This window comes from Bufo bufo, chromosome 5 (genome assembly GCF_905171765.1).
Source record: "Bufo bufo chromosome 5, aBufBuf1.1, whole genome shotgun sequence".
Lineage (NCBI taxonomy): Eukaryota > Metazoa > Chordata > Amphibia > Anura > Bufonidae > Bufo > Bufo bufo.
The window spans coordinates 559,179,574-559,202,441 of NC_053393.1; the positions used below are offsets into that span (position 1 = coordinate 559,179,574).

Sequence of the window (22,868 nt, forward strand, 5' to 3'; positions counted from 1 at the left end):
CACACGGGTCCCAAGCTTCCGCTCCCTCCTCATTACCCTTATCGTTACCTACTTTGCCATCTCAAGCTCCCTCATCTGTCTCTGTGAGTTCAATACACTGCAGTACACTATATAGTGTACTGCAGCGTATTGTAAGCCATCAGACCCACTGGATCTTTAAGAACCAAGTGGTTATGGGTCCAAAAAATAAAAAAGGTAAAAAAACCTTACTATATCCACACATAATTGGTTAAAAATGTAAAAAATAAAATGTTACTTTTACCGCATGGTGAACACCATAAAAAAGAAAAGAAAAACTGTGATGGAATTGCAATTTTGCCCACCGCACTTCCCAAAAAATGGTTTAAAAGTTGATCAAAAAAGTCATATGTATCCAAAATTAGCACCAATTAAACTGTGACCTCATCCCACAAAAAATTCGCCGCTACATCAGCCAATCGTCCAAAAAATAAAAAAAATATGCTTTTCAGGAAATGGAGACACAAGAACATGATATTTTTTTTTTCAAACATGCTTTTATTAACTAAAATAAAGTAAAAAAAAAAAAATGCACATATTAGGTATCGTCATGTCTGTAACAACCTGCTCTATAAAAATAGCGTGTGATCCAACCCATTTGGTGAACACCATAAAAAAATCAAATAAAAAAAGTGCCAAATTTTTTTTTTTTATCACCTTACATGACAAAAAGTGTAATACCATGTAATCAAAAAGTCATATGTGCCCCATAATGGTACCAATCCAACCGTCATCTCATCCCGCAAAAAATGAGACCCTACTGTAACGATTTGCGATCTCAGCAACACGAAGAAATCGCGAATGCGTCCGGTTTTAAAATCACCAGAGCCTTCGCCTGCACACAAAGAATTAAAATCTTTTTTCAACCCAAAGTAATTCACCCTTGCTAGCACAGCTCACAGATCAGAGGTACAATTAGCACCTCCTTGCCAAAGACTCTTCCTGCCCCCATACCAGGTTAAGTACCCATCAATCTGGTATTCTCCTGACAGAACCTCATAAAAACTCCCTTTCTGTAGTCGGAGCGGCTCCAACCCCAGCAGGAATCCTCACACCTTAAAAGGGACACTGACAGGCCCAATAAGCATATTTAGGTATATATATGACATTACAGGTCTTATCAAGTGTATGAGAATCATCTAAGTATCCCCCCCGGTCCACCTTATAAATATAGTAAAATGAAGTTTTATAACCTGCTTGAATCGTGTTCAATCTGCCCAAGGGGCGGCGTTTCATCTCAAAATGCGCCCAGCCAGCCTTGCCCCAACTGCCGTTCTGAAGCCCCGCCCAGCTCATCAATATTCACTTCGCTGGGCGGCGGCTACAACTCTCCCCAACTCAAGATCCTGTGCATGGCCAATTCAATCCTCTGGGCACGTCCTCAGTCTAATCTTCAGCGCATGCGCCCGGCCGGGGTCACATCGCGCCTGCGTACAGACAGTTTGCGTCTTAGAGGCCGCTGCCGCCTCTGCTTTATGCGCATGCGCTGGGCACTTGAGTCGGGGAGAGTTTTAGCCGCCGCCCAGCAAAGTGGATATTGATGAGCTGGGCGGGGCTTCAGAACGGCAGTTGGGGGGGCGGCTGGCTGGGCGCATTTTGAGATGAAACGCCGCCCCTTGGGCAGATTGGAGACGAGACAAGCAGGTTATAAAACTTTAGTTTTCGGTATTTATAAGGTGGACAGGGAGAATACTTAGATGATTTTAATACACTTTATAGGACCTGTACTGTCATATATATACCTAAATATGCTTATTGGGCCTGTCAGTGTCCCTTTAAGCCAAACCAGAGAGCTTCAAAAGAAAAAGGACAGATCTGTCTCAGACAGCTGGATGATACAGGGAGAAAGGTGACCTTGCAGTCACCCTCCATTCCATAGATCTCATATTTCATAGGATAGGAAAATACAAAATGAATAATCTCTTCAGGAATTGTTCCGATTATTATAACCCACCTTCCAGGAAACTCGCGGGCAAATCAGAGATTCCCGCTCTGAGATATAAAGGTTCTCAGGCACACTGTATTATCGTCCAGTCATATTTGGTATCAGATGATGCGTAAAATTGTACTGATTATAAATATCAACTCTATTTCTTGATTGGACTTACGGGATATGGAGAAACGGGCAAAGCAAAGATTCTGCCAGATTTTCTCCCAATGGGGCAAAGGACTGCCCCTACTCCAATTACACAAGGCTGGACCTGTACGTGTCATAACCACTCCCCGCTTCAGAGGGGGTAAAAACAGCGACACACTCAGGTCCTGGGACCTTCATCTACCATCTGACGTCGACTAACATCATGACCGCCCGCTGGACATGGGCACCCCGCCATCTTGGATTACTCTTATCTTTTACTGGACTCTACCATGGTGATTCTGAACTTACAGACATTCTATTCCCTTCCACCTCTTACCTATTTCCATCCAACCGATCTGTTCCACTGGCAGGTAGATTTTATTACATGACATGGAGGCTCCTATTGCATTCTCTTTCTTTACTGAAATTTCTATAGCAGCACAGAAAAAAGAAGAAACCTTTACCACACAGGGTAACTATGGCAACAAGCCCTCCCCTAACCCAGTATAAGAGTCCTGGAATCCAACAGCTCCTCCTCTTTCTTTGCTGCTCCACATCAGATAAGTAGCACTTTTTTCTCCCGTGTAGCTTGATATATATATACTGTGATATTCTCTGACAGGGTTTTTTTTTTCCCCCATCTGGGGTCTTGTTCCTTTTATCTAGGATCCGATTTTGCTGTGTCCTTACTGTGGTTTTATTAACCTTATTGCTGCGATTCTTGTACTATCCCTGGGATTTTTTCCCTTGAGTCTGCCTTTCCCCTTATTCTTTCGTTTATTCTTTCGTTTTTTCCCCTTCCGTGGCGCCGTTCATCGCTTCCCCCCACCTCCCTTCCTTGCGGCCCTCACCTTATTCGGCCGCTTCTTCTTCTGTAACCACTCCCCCTCGCCATCTTTGCCCGCCTTTCTTCTTCTCTGCTTGCCTTCCAGCTTCTTTTCTTGTCGGGCGGCGCGCTGCTTTCAGTTCTACCCGGAAGTCTCGTTTACTCTCGCGAGATTACGTCTGTCTGTTGCCTGCAGCTACCGGATTAGGCTGCTCCGATCCTCGTCTGCTGTCCACGTTTGTTGATTCCTGCTTAGGAATTTTAGTATATATATATATTTCTACTATTGTTCTTTAGAATATATAGTGTCTACAGTCGGCCAAATCTTATTGTGATTCCGATTATGGCTGAGGGAAATAACATTAACCCTTCCTTACCTGGGGGCCCAGAGGAGGTTGTATCCCCTCCTTCTCTAGTCCATAGTGCCCCTGCTGTTTCTATGCCTCTACAGACTTCCGATTTCCAGCGCTCTGTTGCAGCTGCCATTCAAGCCGCCATGGGCTCTGTATCCAGCGCCATTTCTTCCTCTATATCTGAGGCGCTTAGGGGTCATTCATCTAAATGTCAGCATCGCCCTGCCCGTCAGCACAGTCACTCTGTGCCTGAGCCCACCGCCTCCAGAAACCCTATGACTGGTGTGCAGAAATCCACCACTGAGAGCGCGCAGATATCGCGCAAAAGAGCCCATGCCCGTCGGGCATAAAAGGCGAGGCCTTGGAAGTGCGCCAGAGCGCAACCTGAACCCGATTCTGAATCGGATATATTTTCTGATGAGGAGGCTAGTTTACAGGATGTTTCTTCTGCTGAAGAAGGGCACCTCTTCCACCTTGGTGGAACCTATGGTCTCTCCTTCTGTCCCACCCCCTACTCCTACTTCGGCGGTCCTTGACCCATCCGGAGAGTCCCTCTTTGACCCTGATGCTCTGCATCACCCTCGCTCTGCCGAGTGGCTGCCATCTGATCATGTGGCAAGATACTTGGAGTCCCGGGTTCGCCATCCCCTATCCAAGGAGGCGAGAAATAAATTACGGGCTGAATGTCCCAGGCCCATTACCAAACAAAGTGGGCGAGACACCTTCGGTAGATCCGAAAATGACTCAGTTCCTGGCTAAGTCCGGGTGGAACCCGCGTAGGGGTTTGGAGTCGGCCCTGAAGGCCTGTCAAGATAAATTGCTTGACGTTTTAGGCCCTCTGACCAAAATATTTGAGATGGCAGAAGCTGCCAGGACCCAAAACCTGACCACTGACCCAGAGGAACTTAGTGGATGGGTTCAGAGAGCCGTGTGTATTACCGGCAATGTCAACACCTCTCTATCCATCGAGAGGAGAAAGGCCATATTATTTAAAATAGAGCCGAAGCTCTCTAATTTGGCTCTTACTGAGGCCGGCAAGGACGCACAAGGCCTTCTGTTCGGGGACTCCTTTATTAAGGACCTCGGCCGCTTTGTAGGGGCCTTCACTGCACTTGATAAGGCTCAGTCGTCCATGAGACGTGTTTTCCATGGGCGGGTCTCTTCTAGGGCCGGCAGCTCCAGGGGCCGCCTGTCCGGCCGTGCATCGTTCCAGTCCCGCGGTTCTGCGGGTCGAGGCTCCTACCCATTCCGTGCCTCCCAGGACTCAAGACAACCTCCGGCATTCTTCCCGTCCCGTGGTTGCTCTTGGAGATCCAGAGGCCCCAGGAGGTTCTTCCTACCGTCGACCCCTCGGTAAGTCATCCTCTGTCTTCTTCAGCAATTTGGATAGGAGGCAGACTCCATAATTTTTCCCATGTTTGGTTGACTGTCACCACAGACCCTTGGGTCTTAACTATGGTTCTAGGGTTCCATATAGAATTGATTGTTCCATCTGTTCAGATTCCTGTTCCCCATCCTGTTTGTCTTCCATTTCAGAAACAACGCCTTCTACATTTGGAATTGTTTTCTCTTTATCAGAAGGGCGCAATAGAATGTGCTCCCCCTACTCCCGCGGGTGTCATCAGCAGCATCTTCCTGGTGGCCAAGAAGGACGGCCAAATGCGTCCGGTGATAAATCTCCGTCCCCTGAATCGCTATGTCCGCTACCACCATTTCAAAATGGAGGGCATTCATCTTCTCCGGGACATGCTCCTCTTGAACGATTGGATGGCCAAGCTCGACTTAAAGGACGCCTACCTGACGGTTCCAGTAGCGGATTCTTTCAGGGACCTGTTGCGTTTCCATTGGTGCGGCGAAACTTGGAGATTCACATGTCTTCCATTCGGCCTGTCATCAGCCCCTTGGTGCTTCACCAAGCTGATGAGGCCGGTCGTGGCCTTCCTCCGCAGTCGTGGAATTCGTCTAGTTATTTACCTAGACGACATCCTTCTCATGGCCCAGGATCGCAACCGTCTTCTGGAGCACCTGTCGACTTCTATGGATCTTCTTTCCCGGTTAGGTTTTCTCATCAACCTGGAGAAATCTTGTCTTGTCCCGTCTCGTTCCATGGAGTTTCTGGGCTTCCGAGTCGACTCTGCCTCAGAGTCCCTCAGTCTTCCTTCCACCAAGGTTCGTTCTATTTGCAGGGAACTTCACTGGACGTTGTCTCTCCCTCAAGTCTCGCTACGCCAGCTTGCCCGAATGATAGGCCTTCTATCCGCTTCCATTCAGGCGGTCTTCCCGGCTCCGTTACACTACCGAGCTCTTCAACACCTCAAGCTTGCACACCTTCGTGCCGGTGCTACATACGAGGACCTGATTTTTCTGGACAGAGAGACCAAGGACGAGCTTCGGTGGTGGATCCACAATCTGGAGGCCTGGAAAGGCAAGGCTATCTTCGGTCCGCTGCCGGACTTCACGATAGAGTCGGACGCCAGTCTCTCGGGCTAGGGTGCCTACTGCAACGGAGTGACCACTGGCGGGCGTTGGTCCCCTGCAGAGTCGATTCTACACATCAATTCTCTGGAGCTGCTGGCTGGCTCTTTCGCGATTGGCAGCTTCACGAATGGTATGGCCAACGCGTGTGTGAGACTGCGGATGGACAATATCTCGGCGGTGCGTTATGTCAACGCCATGGGAGGAACACGCTCTTCAGCTCTCTCGCATCTAGCGAGAGACTTCTGGGAGTTTTGCCTGGAGAAGGACATTAATGTTGTGGCAGAATATCTTCCGGGTTTGCACAACACTCACGCGGACTGGTCCTCTCGTTTTCTGGTGGATTCCAGCGATTGGAGATTAGACGTGAAGATTTTCTCCTCTATTTCTTCTCGATGGGGTCCTATGTGCATCGACCTTTTCGCTTCTCGCCTGAATACTCAGCTTCCGAGATTTTACAGCTGGAGGCCGGACACGGACGCGGAGGCAGTGGACGCATTTCTCCAGAAGTGGACCAGTCGTCTGTCATATGCGTTCCCGCCCTTCATGATGATCCCTCGAGTCCTTGCTCAACTGCGTCTTCAGAGAGCCGAGATGGTACTTCTGGTTCCTTTCTGGACGGCCCAGTCGTGGTTCCCTCAGCTACTGGAGTGTCTGATCCAACCTCCCTTGCTCCTGCCGTCTCTCCCAGACCTTCTACTCGATCCGTCAGGTCACCAACATCCGCTCGTTTTGGACGGGTCTCTACGCCTGAACGTGCAGGGTTTCAGGAGTTCCTGGGACGTCTCTGATGTTCCGGAAGCAACTAGACGCCTTTTGGAGAGCGCATGGGCTCCGGGGACTAGGAGATCCTACCGTGCCGCCTGGCGATCGTGGTCTGACTGGTGCCTGGCGGGGAACTTGGACCCCGTATCAGCCCCTGTAACTGAGATCTTGAAGTTCCTCACTTCGCCGTTTGAGTCGGGTAAGGCTTACCGTACAATTAACTTGTTCCGTTCTTCCATTTCTGCCTGTCATTCGGGTTTTGACGGTCGCCCGGCTGGGCAACACCCCTTAGTCTGTCGTCTTCTCAGGGGTTCCCGTCTTTCCCGTCCACCTCGTCCTCGCTTTTCTTGTACCTGGGACGTTTCCTTGGTTCTTTCCCTGTTTTCTTCCTGGCCCTCCAATGAGCAGCTGTCCTTGCGACAGTTGTCTGCAAAATTGGTCACTTTATTTTGTTTGATTTCATGTAAACGGGTATCCGATGTCAGGGCCTTAGATTATGATGCTAGATCTTTTACGCCTGAGGGTGTTTTTAACATTTCTCGGCGTACCAAGACCAACATTAGATCGGTTTCTTACCCTAGCTTTCCCGAGGTTCCTGCCCTTTGTCCAGTTGCGTGCCTGCAGGTTTATGAGGCCCGCACGTTTCCTCATCGTTCTTCGGCATCGCCGGAATTATTTCTGTCCTATCGGCGTCTATTTGCTCCAGTCACTTGTGTTACCTTATCCAGATGGGTTAAGTGGGTTATGTCCTTAGCTGGTGTGGATACTTCTGTGTTCACGGCTCATTCCACTAGAGGCGCTGCTTCTACATCAATGGCGGTCGCTGGTGCCCGTTTGGAGGATATTCTTCGTGTGGCTAACTGGTCTCGGGTTTCCACATTTCGTAAGTTTTATTTCCGTCCATCCACTCATGTATTTTCTTCCGTTATTCAACAACTTTAAACTTGCAATAGGAGCCTCCGTGTCATGTAATAAAACTGCATGATTTTCCTAGTTTATGACGTAAAGTCATGATTTTATTAAGGACACGGAGGCGAGTATTGCCCCTCCCATATTGATATTCTCCCACCCTTTTTGTCTATTTTATGATATTTTTATGATATTCTTATTATTACTATTATGCTGTGTCATGCTTCATGTTTCTTAATATTTATTAATTTTCTTATTCTGCCTTACTGCAGTACTGATCTGTTCTTATCACTGTGCAGTACATTAGGCTTGCATTGATCTTACATTATCTATGTTCTTTGTCTATTTTTCCTTAGGATAACAACACTGGCATTCTTGGTGCCTGAGGTCCAGTTGGCTCTGTTGCCTTGTCTCTACAATCATCCCGGTTGGATGTTTTCGGATCGGGCTCTTCGTGTTTGGATTCGGTCCTGTTGTCATCACGGTTTTCAGGATGTGCCTTCATCAAAGAAAGAGGAGGAGCTGTTTGATGCCAGGACTCTTATACTGGGTTAGGATAGTTACCCTGTGTGGTAAAGGTTTCTTCTTTTTTCTGTGCTGCTATAGAAATTTCAGTAAAGAAAGAGAATGCAATACTCGCCTCCGTGTCCTTAATAAAATCATGACTTTACGTCATAAACTAGGAAAATCATGCAATTATCTGTCAGTTTTACTGTATATATTTTTTGTGTATAGTTTTTAGAATAAAACTAACGATTTCATCGTTCCAGTTTTGCCCTTGTTCCTTGGTTATCTGGTCTATGCTAAGAACTCTGTCCTCAGAGGAGACATACTACCGCATCGTCTTATTTTTATACATTGTTAATTGGTTAGCTAGGTTGCAAATAACCGTTTCTTCCCTTTAGGATTAGCTAGCCGGGGTCTCTTCGCCCGATTCAATACGAAGAGTGGTGGCAGCAAATTAATCTGATTTCCAGCGTGAAATCGATAATTTTATTATTCCGATTGTATCATGTATGGGCACACCAACCAATCTTAAACGTCTATGGTGCTCACAGTGGATTCGCCTCCAGAAGTCTCTAGTGGACGAGACCTGTATGGCAACTGTGGCATAGTACGACGGGATTGCCGGGTGGTTTGTCACATTGGTTGGCAGCTTGTGTGGATAGCAGAACCCAAAACCAGGCAGAAGTCAGCTTTTGGGAGATAAGAGCACAAAAAACTGACAACTGCAGTTTTTGTGCAATCAGAACAATAGGACAGCGGTTACTTAGTATCCTGTTGTCACGACCGCTATCCCAGCAGCAGTCGTGTCGCACCAGACGGAGGGGAAGGGGGACCCTTATCTACGGATGGGAAATAGAATGGCCACCCCTGAGTAACCCTAAGCTGGCACCTGTCTGCCCTGATACCCTAGACGGGGTGTGAACCCGTGCGGCGAGCAGGATGCCTAAACCCTCAGTCGCCCTAACACTGGACTGGGGAAAGGCCGATGGGAGCGCTAGTCACCATCACTCAAGTCTAGGAAAACAACAGGGGAAGACAACAACAAACAAACAACAGCAGAGATAGACTTATCCAGTCACGAGCAGAGAAGGCGATCCCAAACACGACAGTCCACGCTGGACAAGAGCTCCACAGCAACACCATCAAACGATCTCCTTCCAAGGTCAGAGTAGCACTGGAAGTAAGGACTATATCTGGCAATGACTGCAAGTGAAACTGAAACTAATATAGTAGCTGGGAGTGGCAGACAGGACTCACCTGAGAAGGATGCCTACAAACTCCCAGTCAGGACAAAAAGGTTCACAAGGCAAAACCCAGATGACATACCCTGAACCACGGAGCAAACTCACAAGCTATCGCGAGTAGCAAGTCGCTGCGACCTTCTCCTCCCAGACCTGTCTGGATCAGTCACAGTACCCCCCTTTCTACGAGGGGCCCCTGGACCCTCAAGACCAGGCCTCTCCGGATGGGAGCTATGAAAAGCCCGAATGAGTCTGTCCGCTTTTATCTCTGATGCTGGAACCCACATTCTCTCTTCGGAACCATAACCTTTCCAGTGCACCAGGTACTGAAGAGAGCGGCGAACATATCGTGAATCAACAATCTTTTCTACCTGAAACTCAAGACTGCCAACCACCGGTGGAGGCGGTAGTGGCAATGGTTCAGGAGGTTCTACATATCTCTTAAGCAGAGATCTGTGGAAGACATTATGGATCCTTAGAGTCTGAGGTAGCTCCAGACGAAAAGCCTAATTACCCTATAAGGACCAATAAATCTCGGACCCAATTTCCACGAGGGAACCTTCAACTTGATATTTCTGGTAGACAACCACACCAAGTCATTCACCCCAAGGTCCGGACCTTCAGAGCGCTTCCTATCAGCCGCACGTTTGTATCTACCACCAATTCTCTTCAAACTTTCTTGCACACTCTGCCACACTGAAGAAAGTGAAGACGCAAATCGTTCCTCTTCGGGAATCCCAGATGGCCCCCCCTCACTAAACGTACAAAACTGAGGATGGAAACCATACGCACCAAAAAATGGTGACTTATCGGTGGATTCTTGACGACGATTATTAATGGCAAACTCAGCTAACGGTAAATAAGATGACCATTCCTCCTGATTTTCGGAAACAAAGCATCTCAAATATGTCTCTAGGTTTTGATTGGTACGTTCAGTCTGACCGTTGGACTGTGGATGGAAAGATGAAGAAAACGACAGATGAACCCCTAAACGAGAACAAAAAGCTTTCCAAAATTTAGAAGCGAATTGGGTACCACGATCCGAAACAATATCGGAAGGGACCCCGTGAAGCTTCACGATGTGGTCAATAAAAACCTGAGCCAGTGTGTTAGCATTAGGCAATGCGGTAGGAGCAATAAAGTGCACCATTTTACTGAATCTGTCAACAACTACCAGAATAACAGTCTTCCCCGCTGATACTGGTAGATCCGTAATGAAATCCATTGACAGGTGCGTCCAAGACCTGTTGGGGATGGCCAGAGGTAAAAGACGCCCTGCCGGACGAGTATGATCTACCTTAGAATGAGCACAGGTAGCACATGCAGACACATAGAAACATAGAATGTGTCGGCAGATAAGAACCATTTGGCCCATCCAGTCTGCCCAATATACTAAATACTATGGATAGCCCCCGGCCCTATCTTATATGAATGATGGCCTTATGCCTATCCCATGCATGCTTAAACTCCTCCACTGTATTTGCAGCTACCACTTCTGCAGGAAGGCTATTCCATGCATCCACTACTCTCTCAGTAAAGTAATACTTCCTGATATTACTTTTAAACCTTTGCCCCTCTAATTTAAAACTATGTCCTCTTGTAGCAGTTTTTCTTATTTTAAATATTCTCTCCTCTTTTACCTTGTTGATTCCCTTTATGTATTTAAAAGTTTCTATCATATCCCCTCTGTCTCGTCTTTCTTCCAAGCTATACATGTTAAGGTCCTTTAATCTTTCCTGGTAAGTTTTATCCTGCAATCCATGTACCAGTTTAGTAGCTCTTCTCTGAACTCTCTCCAAAGTATCAATATCCTTCTGGAGATATGGTCTCCAGTACTGAGCACAATACTCCAAATGAGGTCTCACTAGTGCTCTGTAGAGCGGCATGAGCACCTCCCTCTTTCTACTGGTAATTCCTCTCCCTATACACCCAAGCATTCTGCTAGCATTTCCTGCTGCTCTATGACATTGTCTGCCTGCCTTTAAGTCTTCTGAAATAATGACCCCTAAATCCATTTAGGCCACCAGAACCGACGAGACACTAACTCAGAGGTTGCCCTACTACCTGGGTGTCCTGCCAGTGTGGAGTTATGGTGTTCTTTTAGTATCTCCAGTCGTAAATTTTCTGGCACAAACAGTTTACCCGAGGGGCAGGAGGCCGGGGCGTCCCCCTGAGCTTCCAACACCCTCCCCTCCAAACCTGAGTGTAATGCAGAGACCACCACCCCCTTTTGCAAAATGGGCTCTGGTACCTCAACATCACCCCCTCCAGGAAAACTTCGAGACAATGCATCCGCCTTAGTATTTTTTGCCCCCGGGCGATAGGTTATTACAAAATTAAACCTAGTAAAAAATAACGACCACCGAGCCTGTCTAGGGGTGAGACATTTAGCAGACTCCAGATATAATACGTTTTTGTGATCAGTAATCACCGTGACTGGATGAACCGCCCCCTCCAAAAAATGACGCCACTCCTCAAAGGCCAACTTAATAGCCAAAAGTTCCCTGTTGCCAATCCACCACTGGATTGTGAGTCACCAGCCAGGGAAGCCCCAATACTATACGAGCCGGAAGACTGTCCAGGACATAACAAGAGATATGCTCTTTATGGAGGTCCCCTACCTCCAGATGGATATTATGGATGATCTGAGTTAACTCTCTCTGAGTAAGAGGGGAGGAGTCGATGGCAAAAACAGGAATAGTTCTGCATACCGGTTCCGGAGTAAAACCCAGAGCCTGAGCAAACCGTGAATCCACCAAGTTGACCCCCGCCCCACTGTCCAAAAACACGGAACAGATCTCAGTTTTATTGCCCGCCTCAACGGTAGCGGACAACAAAAACATGCGTATGGAGGAAACGAATACGCCCAGACTGTTATCCTCCGCACAATCTGGGGACTCTAGTTTTCCCGGCAGCTCCTTTGTTTGTGGTCTCTTGGGTTCTGAGGGACAAACCTTTACAAAATGACCCCTCCCCCCACAACGAAAACAAACCTCTGACCTACGGCAGAATTTAGGAGGATTCACCCGTCTAGTGGCGCCCCCTATTTGCATTAGTTCGACTGGACCATAACAGACCGATCCCTGCCCTATAGAGGCCTCCGTAAAATTTAATAGTCTCTCCCTGAGTCGTCTGTCGATTCTTATGGACAGAGACATAGCAGCCTCAAGAGACCCAGGGACCTCGTATACCGCCAGCGCATCTTTTAATTTTTCAGACAACCCCTGGCAGAACTGACTCCTAAGGGCCGAGTCGTTCCATAACGTATCAGTAGCCCACCTACGGAATTCGGAACAATATAGTTCAGCAGACCGGTTCTCTTGCCGAAGTCTACGTAGCTTAGACTCAGCCAGTGAGACCCTGTCCGGGTCATCATATACGAGACCCAGGGCTTCAAAAAACTCCTCCACTGATCGTAAGGCCGGAGAGTCTGATGGTAGGGAGAAAGCCCAAGCCTGCGGATCTCCTTGCAGGAGAGAAATTACAATGCCCACCCGTTGTTCCTCACCGCCGGAGGATCTAGGGCGTAACCTGAAGAAAAAGAAAAAGGCCAGATATACTGTCACGACCGCTATCCCAGCAGCAGTCGTGTCGCACCAGACCTGTCTGGATCAGTCACAGTCGTGACACCTGTCCTGCGGAACTTGAGTTCAGGGCGCAAAATGGTACACATTAATAGCGAATAGATTGGTATACATTTTCCCACCTTCTCTTCGCTATATCCTATTATTTTACTCTTCTTTTATGAATGTCTGATTCAGTTCCAAATTACCTAACTTGGTCTGTCGCCGACTTACAAGTCTTATGTGAGTCGCAAGGCATTGCCATTCTAAAAACAAAAAAAATCGATCATAGATGATCAAAGCTTTGACGGAGAGAGACGGCCAAGCGATGGAGGATTCACTGCCCCTTCGTTCAACGTCACCCAGCACCGCCAGCTATGGGAGTGCTGATGTTGCCACTTCAGCTCCGGGTGATGCAGATACCCCGGATAACACTATGTCCACAGCTCCTGCTAACCCTCAGCAGGGAACAAGCAGCTCTGTACTGAACTTCACTGCCTTGGGCCCTATGGGCAAGCAATACCGGGCCTGACTGGGGCGGATTTACGTTTATACCTGGAGATGCAGCAACAGCAGGAAAGAGAGGAGCGGCAGTTCCAGCTTCAGAGAGAAGCGCTGCAACACCAGCATGCACTAGAACTGGCCCAAGTGAGACAGGCCGAGCGGTCGTCCTCTCCTAACACTCCTGCTGCAGGAGGCATACCTCTACCCGTGGTTCCCAAAGCAAGGTTTCCAGTTATGGAAAAAAACTGGGACATTGATTTATATTTACGCTCTTTTGAGAGAGCGTGCCGCCAGTTCTGCATCCCTGAGGATCAGTGGGCTCTACACCTGACGCCTCAGCTGACTGTTAAAGCCCTGGATGCTTTTGTGGAGCTACCCACAGACCACAACTGTGATTATCAGACTATCAAGGATGCCATAATCGCTAAGTTCCAGTTAACCCCTGAGGTTTACCGAAGAAAGTTCCGTGCCATCCAGAAAGGGTCCACAGACTCTTACGCGGACGTGGCTAGCCGCTTATGCACCACATTCCGCCAATGGACTCGAACCCTTAAGGAAAAGACGTATGCTAACCTTGAGGATTTGATGATCCATGACCAGCTCCTCACTGTATGCCCTACAGACGCGAGACAGTTTGTGCTGGAGCGCAAGCCCCAGTCTGCCAAAGAAGCCACTGAGCTGGCAGACATGTTTGTCGCAACCTGGGTGCCGGATGTTTGCAAACCTGTGGTGGCGGACGTTCGCAGGCCTATGGTATCAGACATCTGTAAGCCCCTGGTACCTGACAGCCGCAGAACTCCAGTATCCGACAAGGACAGAGCCATGTCCCAGAACTGGAGAGAAGGCAGGCCCGCTGGCCCTGTGAACCGTGAGACAACCAGGCCCTGGTGTAAGCTGTGTCGCAGGCCCGGTCACACCAAGCAAACTTGCTATGCAGAGAAGCCAGCCCAACCACCTAGCCAGGCAGCTAGCAACGCTACGATGCCAAGCCCTAAGGGGGCCAACGCCTCCACACCTGCCTCATCCGCTGTATTGCTGGTCGGAAGATCCAATGTGCACGGCGGATCACAGAATCACCAGTCCGTCACTGTGAATGGCCAGACTGTCATCGGATTCCGAGACACCGATGCAGATGTCACCTTGGTCCGTTCACATCTTGTAACGGAAAAGGATGTCCTTCCAGGAAAGTACCTCAGTCTGACTGGAGTTGGGGGCACTCGCACTCATGTGGCCCAAGCCCAAGTCACCATCAATTGGGGAATGGGACTTCAAAAGTGGGTTGTTGGGGTCCTGGATGATATTCCTGTCGCCACAGTGCTGGGCACTGATTTGGGCACCCTTGTTTGCCGTTATGAGTACCCTGAAAACACGCAGGAGTTCCAAGCAGGCCTCCCTGACCAAAACCAGGTACTGTACAACCCTTTGGGGAAACAGGGAGACGGGGACACTTTACCTGCTATTTCTACCGTACCTAACGCATCTAGGCGGGAGGTATCAGATTTAAATGTGAAAGCAACTGAATGTGATTTGCCTATTTCTGCACCTGTCATTGTTGATCCAAATGCATGTGTTAGTGTTAACAATGGTAATACACATGATGCTGTATCTGTTCTGGCCATTACACTTGCTATGGCCAGCCGCCTGAACTCAGAACCGACCGAAGGGACCCCCTCGGGTGATTCTGACCTTCAGGCGGATGACAATAATGCGAGAAACACCTTGTCATGTTATAATGATGATTGTGTAACTGCGCTGGCAGATGCTTCCAGTGTCGCCAGAAACCTGGGCTAAGATGGGGCTGCGGGGACAGAACCAACCGTTCCTCTACCGGCATGTAACCCCAGCATTGAAGGTAACTCTCCGCAGCTGACTTCATATGTCACTGGTCAGCTGGAGACCTGTGGCACTGCATTCGTGCAGGCCTTGAAGAGTGACCACAGTCTGGAGACGCTTATGGCTCAAGCCGGCCAGCCTCTAGGCGAGGGCACTCCATATAAGGTATATTGGGAGAACAACCGACTGTACTGTAAAGCTTTACAGTCTGCAAAAGGTGACGCAGGTGAGAACACGAGACAGCTGGTAGTCCCCAGGGAATTTCGGGCACAGATGCTCAAAGCAGCCCACGACAATCCACAAGCAGGACATTTGGGTGTCAGAAAGACCCACAATTGTGTTCAGAACCATTTTTACTGGCCCACGATGGGAAAGGACATAACTAATTACTGCCGATCGTGTACCACTTGCCAGAGGGTTAAGAAGGCTGGGGGTACCCGCAAAGCTCCTTTGCAGCCACTGCCGGTGATCACAGAACCCTTCCAGAGGGTGGCAGTGGATATCATTGGTCCCCTCCCCACTCCTAGCAGTTCTGGCAAGCGCTACATCTTAACGGTCGTGGACTATGCCACCCGTTATCCAGAGGCGGTAGCACTGTGTTCGCTTAGGTCTGCCACGGTAGCAGATGCCTTAATTGGGATTTTCTCTCATGTGGGGTTCCCCACCGAGATGATCTCTGATCAGGGCTCCTGCTTCATGTCGGAGCTAATGGAAGCCCTCTGTGAGAGGATAAAAATCAAGCACACCACTTCCAGCCCATATCACCCCCAAACCAACAGCTTGTGTGAACGATTCAATGGAACGTTAAAGCAAATGCTGGCAACGTTCGTAGAATTGCAGGGGAAGGACTGGGCGCGGCACCTGCCTCATTTGCTGTTCGCTTACAGAGAAGTTGAATATGTACAAAACTTTCGGGACAAGATGGAGTCCCTCATGGCCATGATGATGAGAAACCTCTCAAAGGCACAGGCCAAGCAAAAAGGCCTGGTATGACCAACACGCCAGAGACCGGTCATACTAAGCAGATCAGAAGGTATATGCCCTACTCCCTGTCAGAACAAATTGCAGGCCGCCTGGGTAGGGCCATACACCATTCTGTAGCAGGTGAACCCAGTCACTTACCTAGTAAGCGACAGAAACTGTTCCACGTGAACATGCTAAAAGCACATAAGGAGAGAGAGCAGTATGTGTTAGCAGTGTGCAGCCAGCTAGAACCCGAAGAGCCAGATCCACTGATAGACCTGCTAGCAGAGCTACGAGAAGTGGCAGAGGATTGCAACATCAACCCCCACCTCTCGTACCCACAGCAACTTCAGCTCACCGCACTCCTGAGTGCGCACAGCGCCACCTTCTCAAGACTCCCTGGCCAAACCAACCTAGCAGCTCACTGAGTTGACACAGGGACCCGCCAGCCATTACGGCAGGGCCCCTATCGCACCTCACCCGAAGTGCAGGCTGAGATCAAGCGAGAAATTGAGGAAATGCTGCAGTTAAGATTCATCCAGAAATCCGCTTGCCCATGGGCCGCTCTGGTTATTTTAGTCCCCAAAAAGGACAAGACAACCCAGTTCTGTGTTGACTATTGGAGACTGACATCACCACAACCGATGCGTATCCCATGCCTTGAATTGATGAATTGCTGGATCAGCTGGCATCCGCCAGCTGACAATCATGGACTTGAGCCGTGGGTACTGGCAGATTCCGCTTACGCCAGAGGCGAGAGCGAAGTTTGCATTCATCACCCCTTTTGGCCTCTATGAGTTTACTCGTATGCCCTTTGGGATGAAGAATGCACCCGCCACCTTTCAGCGGGCTATGAATAAACTGCTGGACGGAACGCAAGGTTACGCAGTAGCCTACCTGCATGACATTGCGGTATTCAGTCCAACCTGGGAAGATCACCTTGACCATTTGTCACAGGTATTGGGAAGACTGTCCGCTGACAATCTGACCGTCAAGCCCAACAAATGTCAGATTGCCATGACAGAAGTTCAGTACCTATGACACAGAGTAGGCAGCCAGACCCTGAAACCTCAGATAGCGAAGGTCGATGCCATTGTGGCATGGCTGCAGCCTACCACCAAAAAACAAATACAGGCTTTTCTGGGGAGGGCAGGGTACTATAGGAAGTTTGTTCCGTCCTATAGTACTCTGGCTAAACCACTGACCGATGCAATGGGTAAAAAACAACCCAACAAGGTCACGTGGAACCCAGAACTAGAAGAGGCGTTTCGGGCCTTGACGGAAGTGCTGGCTAGCGCTCCTGTCCTTCAAGCTCCTGACTTCTCCCGTCAGTTCATCGTACAAACTGACGCCTCAGGCCACGGTCTGGGAGCCGTACTTAGTCAGGTGGACGCAACCGGGAATGAGCATCCTCTCCTCTACCTGAGCAGGAAGCTACTGCCTCGGGAAGATGCGTACTCCACGACAGAGAAAGAGTGTCTAGCAATTGTGTGGGCCCTACAGAAGTTACAGTCGTACCTATACGGACTATCCTTCACGGTAGTCACAGACCACAACCCCCTCAGCTGGCTGAAACATACTGCTGGTACCAACAGGAAAACTCCTCCGTTGGAGCTTAGCGCTTCAACAGTACGATTTTACGATCCAGCATAAACCGGGAAGTCGCCATCAGAATGCTGACAGACTTTCCTGCTGTAACAAACCCAAATAGTGAGTGGGGATTGCTTTAGTCCCAGTCTTGCTGACCACTCCTTCCCTAATCTTCCGAAGGGGGGAGATGTGACGATTCTCGATCTCAGCAACACGAAGAGATCGCAAATGCGTCCGGTTTTAAATTCACCAGAGCCTTCGCCTGCACACAAAGAATTAAAATCTTTTTTCAACCGAAAGTAATTCACCCTTGCTAGCATAGCTCACAGATCAGAGGTACTATCATGTTACACATGCATGGTTTGCCTTTCCATTATGTGTGTCCCTTCTCTCTTCCCCTAGCTTCTGCTCTCTCTCTTGTCTCCTCCCCTCTTCTTCATTCTGGCTTCACCCCTCATCTCAGCTACTTGCTCTGTTAGTTGCTCACAGCATGATTTTTTGACCTATCCATCTGTTCATCGGTGTATGATCTGCACAGTTTGGAATAAACTTCTTCACGATCTACAAGGTGTTGTTTGGATCGAGTCACTGTCAGCCAATTCACCTAAGATTATGGTTATCGCCATCTCAGCAGAACTGTAAGTTCAGAGATCACATTGTAATGCTTAGACTGGAGAGGCAGAACAGTCAAAAAATATCAGTGAAGGGATCTTACAAGATCTGCAAAATATCTTTCAAGGGATCCTTGCTAGCTATGCATGTATAGTGAGATGTATATGGACACTGGAATATAGCAGAATATATGTACAAGCCTGTATACTCCAGCCAGCAAGTAAATCTCAGCATAAGATTCATCAGTTTTCTGCACAGATTATTGAAGAAACTGTTCTTGCAACTGCTATTTAATCAGCTCCTAGACTGTCTGTATTGTCACATACATTCTGCCTGCAAGTCAATCTAAGCTCTGTATGCAATCAAAACTAACTTTGCAGCAGCCATTTCTAAACTTCTCTCTGACTCCCCCTCCCACTGGTTGCCTAGGAAACCCTCTCCCAGAGCCAAAAAGATTGATACATTTCTATGCAAACACATACCTTGTGATTTAACCCTCTGCTTGCCATCACAATGCACCAGCAAGACAATGTACAATCTGAGGAACCTAATACACAGAAAGAACCTGAACTTCCAACAGCTCAGGAGTCAGATCCTGAAGGCCACATAAAACAAAAACGTTTAGTGAAGCCAACCTGGAAAGTCCAAGAGAACTATGAGGCTGACAAAGAAGAACTGCTGCAGAACATCAGCCACTCATGGTCTAAAACTATTGAATGCATGTCAGCTCTGTCTCAACCAACTCATAAGGTATTGCACCTAGAGGGCGCTGTTAAGCAGTTGAACGCTGCCTACGAGAACTACCAAAGACTGTCTGCTAAATATGCTGATCTCTTAAAGCGGTGCAAGACAGAAAATTCCTTAAAAGAATTACAGGAATTGAATGAGCTCAATCTTGAAAGAGACGATCTAGTAATACAAACAAGGACAAAAACAGATGTAAAAATCGCACATCTCCATGAATCTAGATCCCATCTCTCCACAACTTCGAAGCGCTCCACACGATCTTCCAAATCCTTAAGATCAACATCTTCTACTCTCAGCCAACGACTCATCAAAGCCCGCGCTGATGCAGAAGCTTCAAAAATCTAGGCAGTTTTCGCCCAGAAGAAAGCGGAAATGGAAGCTGAAGCTGCACAGAGGGAAGCTGAGGCTGAACAGAAGAAAGCGGAAATGGAAGCTGAGGCTGCACAGAAGAAAGCAGAAATGGAAGCTGAGACTGCACAGAGGGAAGTTGAGGCTGCTCAGAAGAAAGCTGAGGCTGCAAAGAAGAGAGCAAAAATAGAAGTCTTAGAAAAGCAATGTGAGCACGCCAAAGACATGGCAAGACTAAGAGTCTTAGAGCAGGCTGTAAGTGACAATGAAAGAAGTGTCAGTAGCCATCACTCTGTTATATCTTATGCATCAGTGTCATCACAGACCTCATCAAAACTCCATCACTCTGTCATAGCAGCCAACTCAACAAAGGTGTTGTCTCTACATCTATTACACCTTCTCAAGTGGCAGAAACGGGTGCGAATAGAAATGACCTACCACACTATCGCACTAACCTGCCACCCTCTAACCAATCCACTATTATGCGGCTACAAACCAACACACCTTTGGACTGTACACCAGCTCCAGTGTTAAAACGCCTCAACACCATCTTATGTTCCCAAGTCACTCAACGTCAATGTACCAGCTAATGCAACTAACTTTGTTCCGCCTGCAATTGTATACCCAAAGTCTGAAAACACAGACATGTCGCAGTTTGCCAAATACATCCTTCGCAGAGAACTCACTAGGACGGGCCTTACCATGTTTGATGACAAACCTGAAAATTACAGAGGCTGGAAATTCACCTTTAAAGCAACAATCAAGAGAATTAGATATCACTGTTGCAGAAGAATTGGATCTACTCATCAGGTGGCTAGGTCCTCAGTCAGCTGAACGTATCAAGAGACTTAAAACCGTTTACATTTCCAATCCTGCTGCAGGTCTCGACGCTGCTTGGGACAGACTTGATCATAGCTTTGGCAGCTCTGAGGCCATCAAAGATGCCTTACTCAAAAGGTTGCAAGGCTTCCCAAGGATGACAGCTAAAGACAATCTAAAGCTTCAAGAACTTAGTGATCTTCTACTAGAGCTTCAACTAGCTAAGGCTGACACCCACCTACCCGGTCTTAGTTACCTTGACATCCCTCGTGTCATCAACCCTATTGTCCTTAAGCTACCATATGGCATCCAAGAAAAATGGGTTAGTCAAGGATCTACTTACAAGAAAAGGTATGGAGTAGCCTTTCCTCCCTTTTCCTACTTCTGTACCTTCATAAAGGAAATTGCGGACTCTAAGAACGACCCAAGTTTCTTCTACGGTGACTGTAACCCTCTTAGTCCACCTTCTCCAGGACTTGCAAACACGCGCATAACGCACAGAGACCGCAGGGGTCCAGTGTCAGTGAAAAGGACTGATGTTCAACCTGCACCATGGTTCTTCCGAAGACTGGACAAAACAAGAAACTTGAGGATCCGAATCGCCAATGTCCCATACATACCAAGCCACACCCACTTAAGAAGTGCATCGGCTTCAGAAAGAAACCTCTACAGGAACGCAAGGAACTTTTAAAGGAATTTGGAGTTTGTTTCAGATGCTGTGCTTCCACAGAACACCTGGCAAAAGACTGTAAGGCCATCATTAAGTGCATAGAATGCGGTAGTGACAACCACGTTCAAGCCCTTCATCTGTACCAACACAGCACTACTTCATCCACTGACATTCCCCCCAGGGCAAAGCTTGGCAGGAAGCACGCTGAACAAACAGAAACCTCCACCCCAGTGTTCGCAACATGCACTGAAGTCTGTGGGGAAGGACTTTGTGGGAAATCCTGCGCTAAGATATGCTTGGTTCGCGTATACGCAAAGGGCAAACCTGAAAGGGCCGTAAGACTGTATACCATTCTCGACGACCAGAGTAAACCGATCTCTCGCAAGTACAAGGTTCTTTGATCTCTTAGGCATAACACGAGGTGCTCTACCTTATACCCTAGGTACTTGTGCAGGGATTACAGAAGTCTGGGGTAGAAGAGCCAGTGACCTTGTAGTTACTCCTCTCAACGGCAACTTGGAAATACCCTTGCCTACTATCATTGAGTGCAATCAGATCCCAACTAACAAGGATGAGATTCCCACTCCTGAAGCTGCCTTGCACCATACTCACTTGAAAGACATAGCTGATCAAATACCAGCCTTTGATGAGAATGCTGATATCCTGTTGCTACTCGGGAGAGACATCCTAAGTCTGCACAAGGTGTGCCACCAAATCAACGCCCCACATGATGCACCTTACGCCAAGCATCTGGATCTAGGCTGGGTCATTTTTGGCAAAGTCTGTCGTAGCAACGCCAGGAAACCTCTCTCGGTTTCTTACTTTAAAACTCATGTCCTGCCCAATGGACGCACTACTTGCTTTCCAAGACAACAACATCACTATAGTGTGAAAGAAAGACTGTGTGTCAATGGTACGCCAGAGCACATCATACTCGATGATAGGAAAGCATTTATCTTTCGGGATGACAACATTGGTAACACAGTGTTTGAAGTGACCACAAAAGATGAGTTAGCAGCCACAATGGAAGACAAGGAATTCTTGAGAACCATGAGTAAAGAGTTCTATCAAGATGATTCTAACAGCTGGGTGGCGCCGCTACCATTCCGCACTCCAAGGAAGAGAATTCCAAATAATAGACAACACGCAGATTCACGGTTCATCTTTTTAGAGCGCAACCTGAACCGGAAACCGGAGATGAAGAAACATTTTGTCGACTTTATGCAGAAGGTGTTTGAGCGAGATCATGCTGAACCTGCACCCCTTCTTATACAAGGAGAAGAATGCTGGTACCTACCGTGTTTTGGTGTCTATCATCCTCGTAAGCCTGACCAGATTAGAGTGGTCTTTGACTCAAGCGCTCGCTATGAAGGCGTTTCTCTCAATGACAATCTTCTCTCTGGACCCAATCTGAACAACAACCTCTTGGGAGTCCTACTCCGCTTTAGACAAGAGCCAATTGCCATTATGACCGACATTCAACAAATGTTTCATTGTTTCATCGTCTGTGAAGATAACAGAAACTTCCTCAGGTTCCGATGGTATTGCAATAATAATGTCAACAACGAGGTCATAGACTATCGGATGAAAGTTCACGTGTTCGGCAATAGCCCTTCCCCCGCAGTTGCCATTTATGGACTGAGAAAAACTGCCCAAGAAGGCGAACAGGAGTTCGGGACGGATGCACGTCAGTTTGTGGAAAGGAACTTCTACGTGGATGATGGTCTTAAGTCCCTACCTACGGAAGAAGAGGCCATTGACCTTCTCACCAGAACCCAGAACATGCTCGCCACTGCCAACCTCAGACTACACAAAATCATCTCCAACAGCAATAAGGTAATGGGAGCATTTCCTTCCGATGATCATGCTGTCAGTGCCAAGGAATTCCAACCGGAGTCTGACCTTTCCCTCACACAACGCAGCCTTGGATTGCTGTGGGATGTTAAGCAAGATACGTTCACATTTCAAACATCAGCTTGCGACAAGCCCTTCACAAAAAGAGGAGTACTGTCTGCAGTGAACAGTATCTACGACCCTTTGGGATTCAT

At 48.0% G+C, this 22,868-nt stretch overlaps 1 protein-coding gene across 8 annotated transcripts in view; it reads right to left on the reverse strand.

Annotated features, from left to right (window-relative positions):
* LOC121000837 (gastrula zinc finger protein XlCGF26.1-like) overlaps positions 1 to 22,868 on the reverse strand; it is an 800,859-nt gene that overhangs the window by 745,956 nt on the left and 32,035 nt on the right. The gene's annotated exons all lie outside the window — the stretch shown is intronic.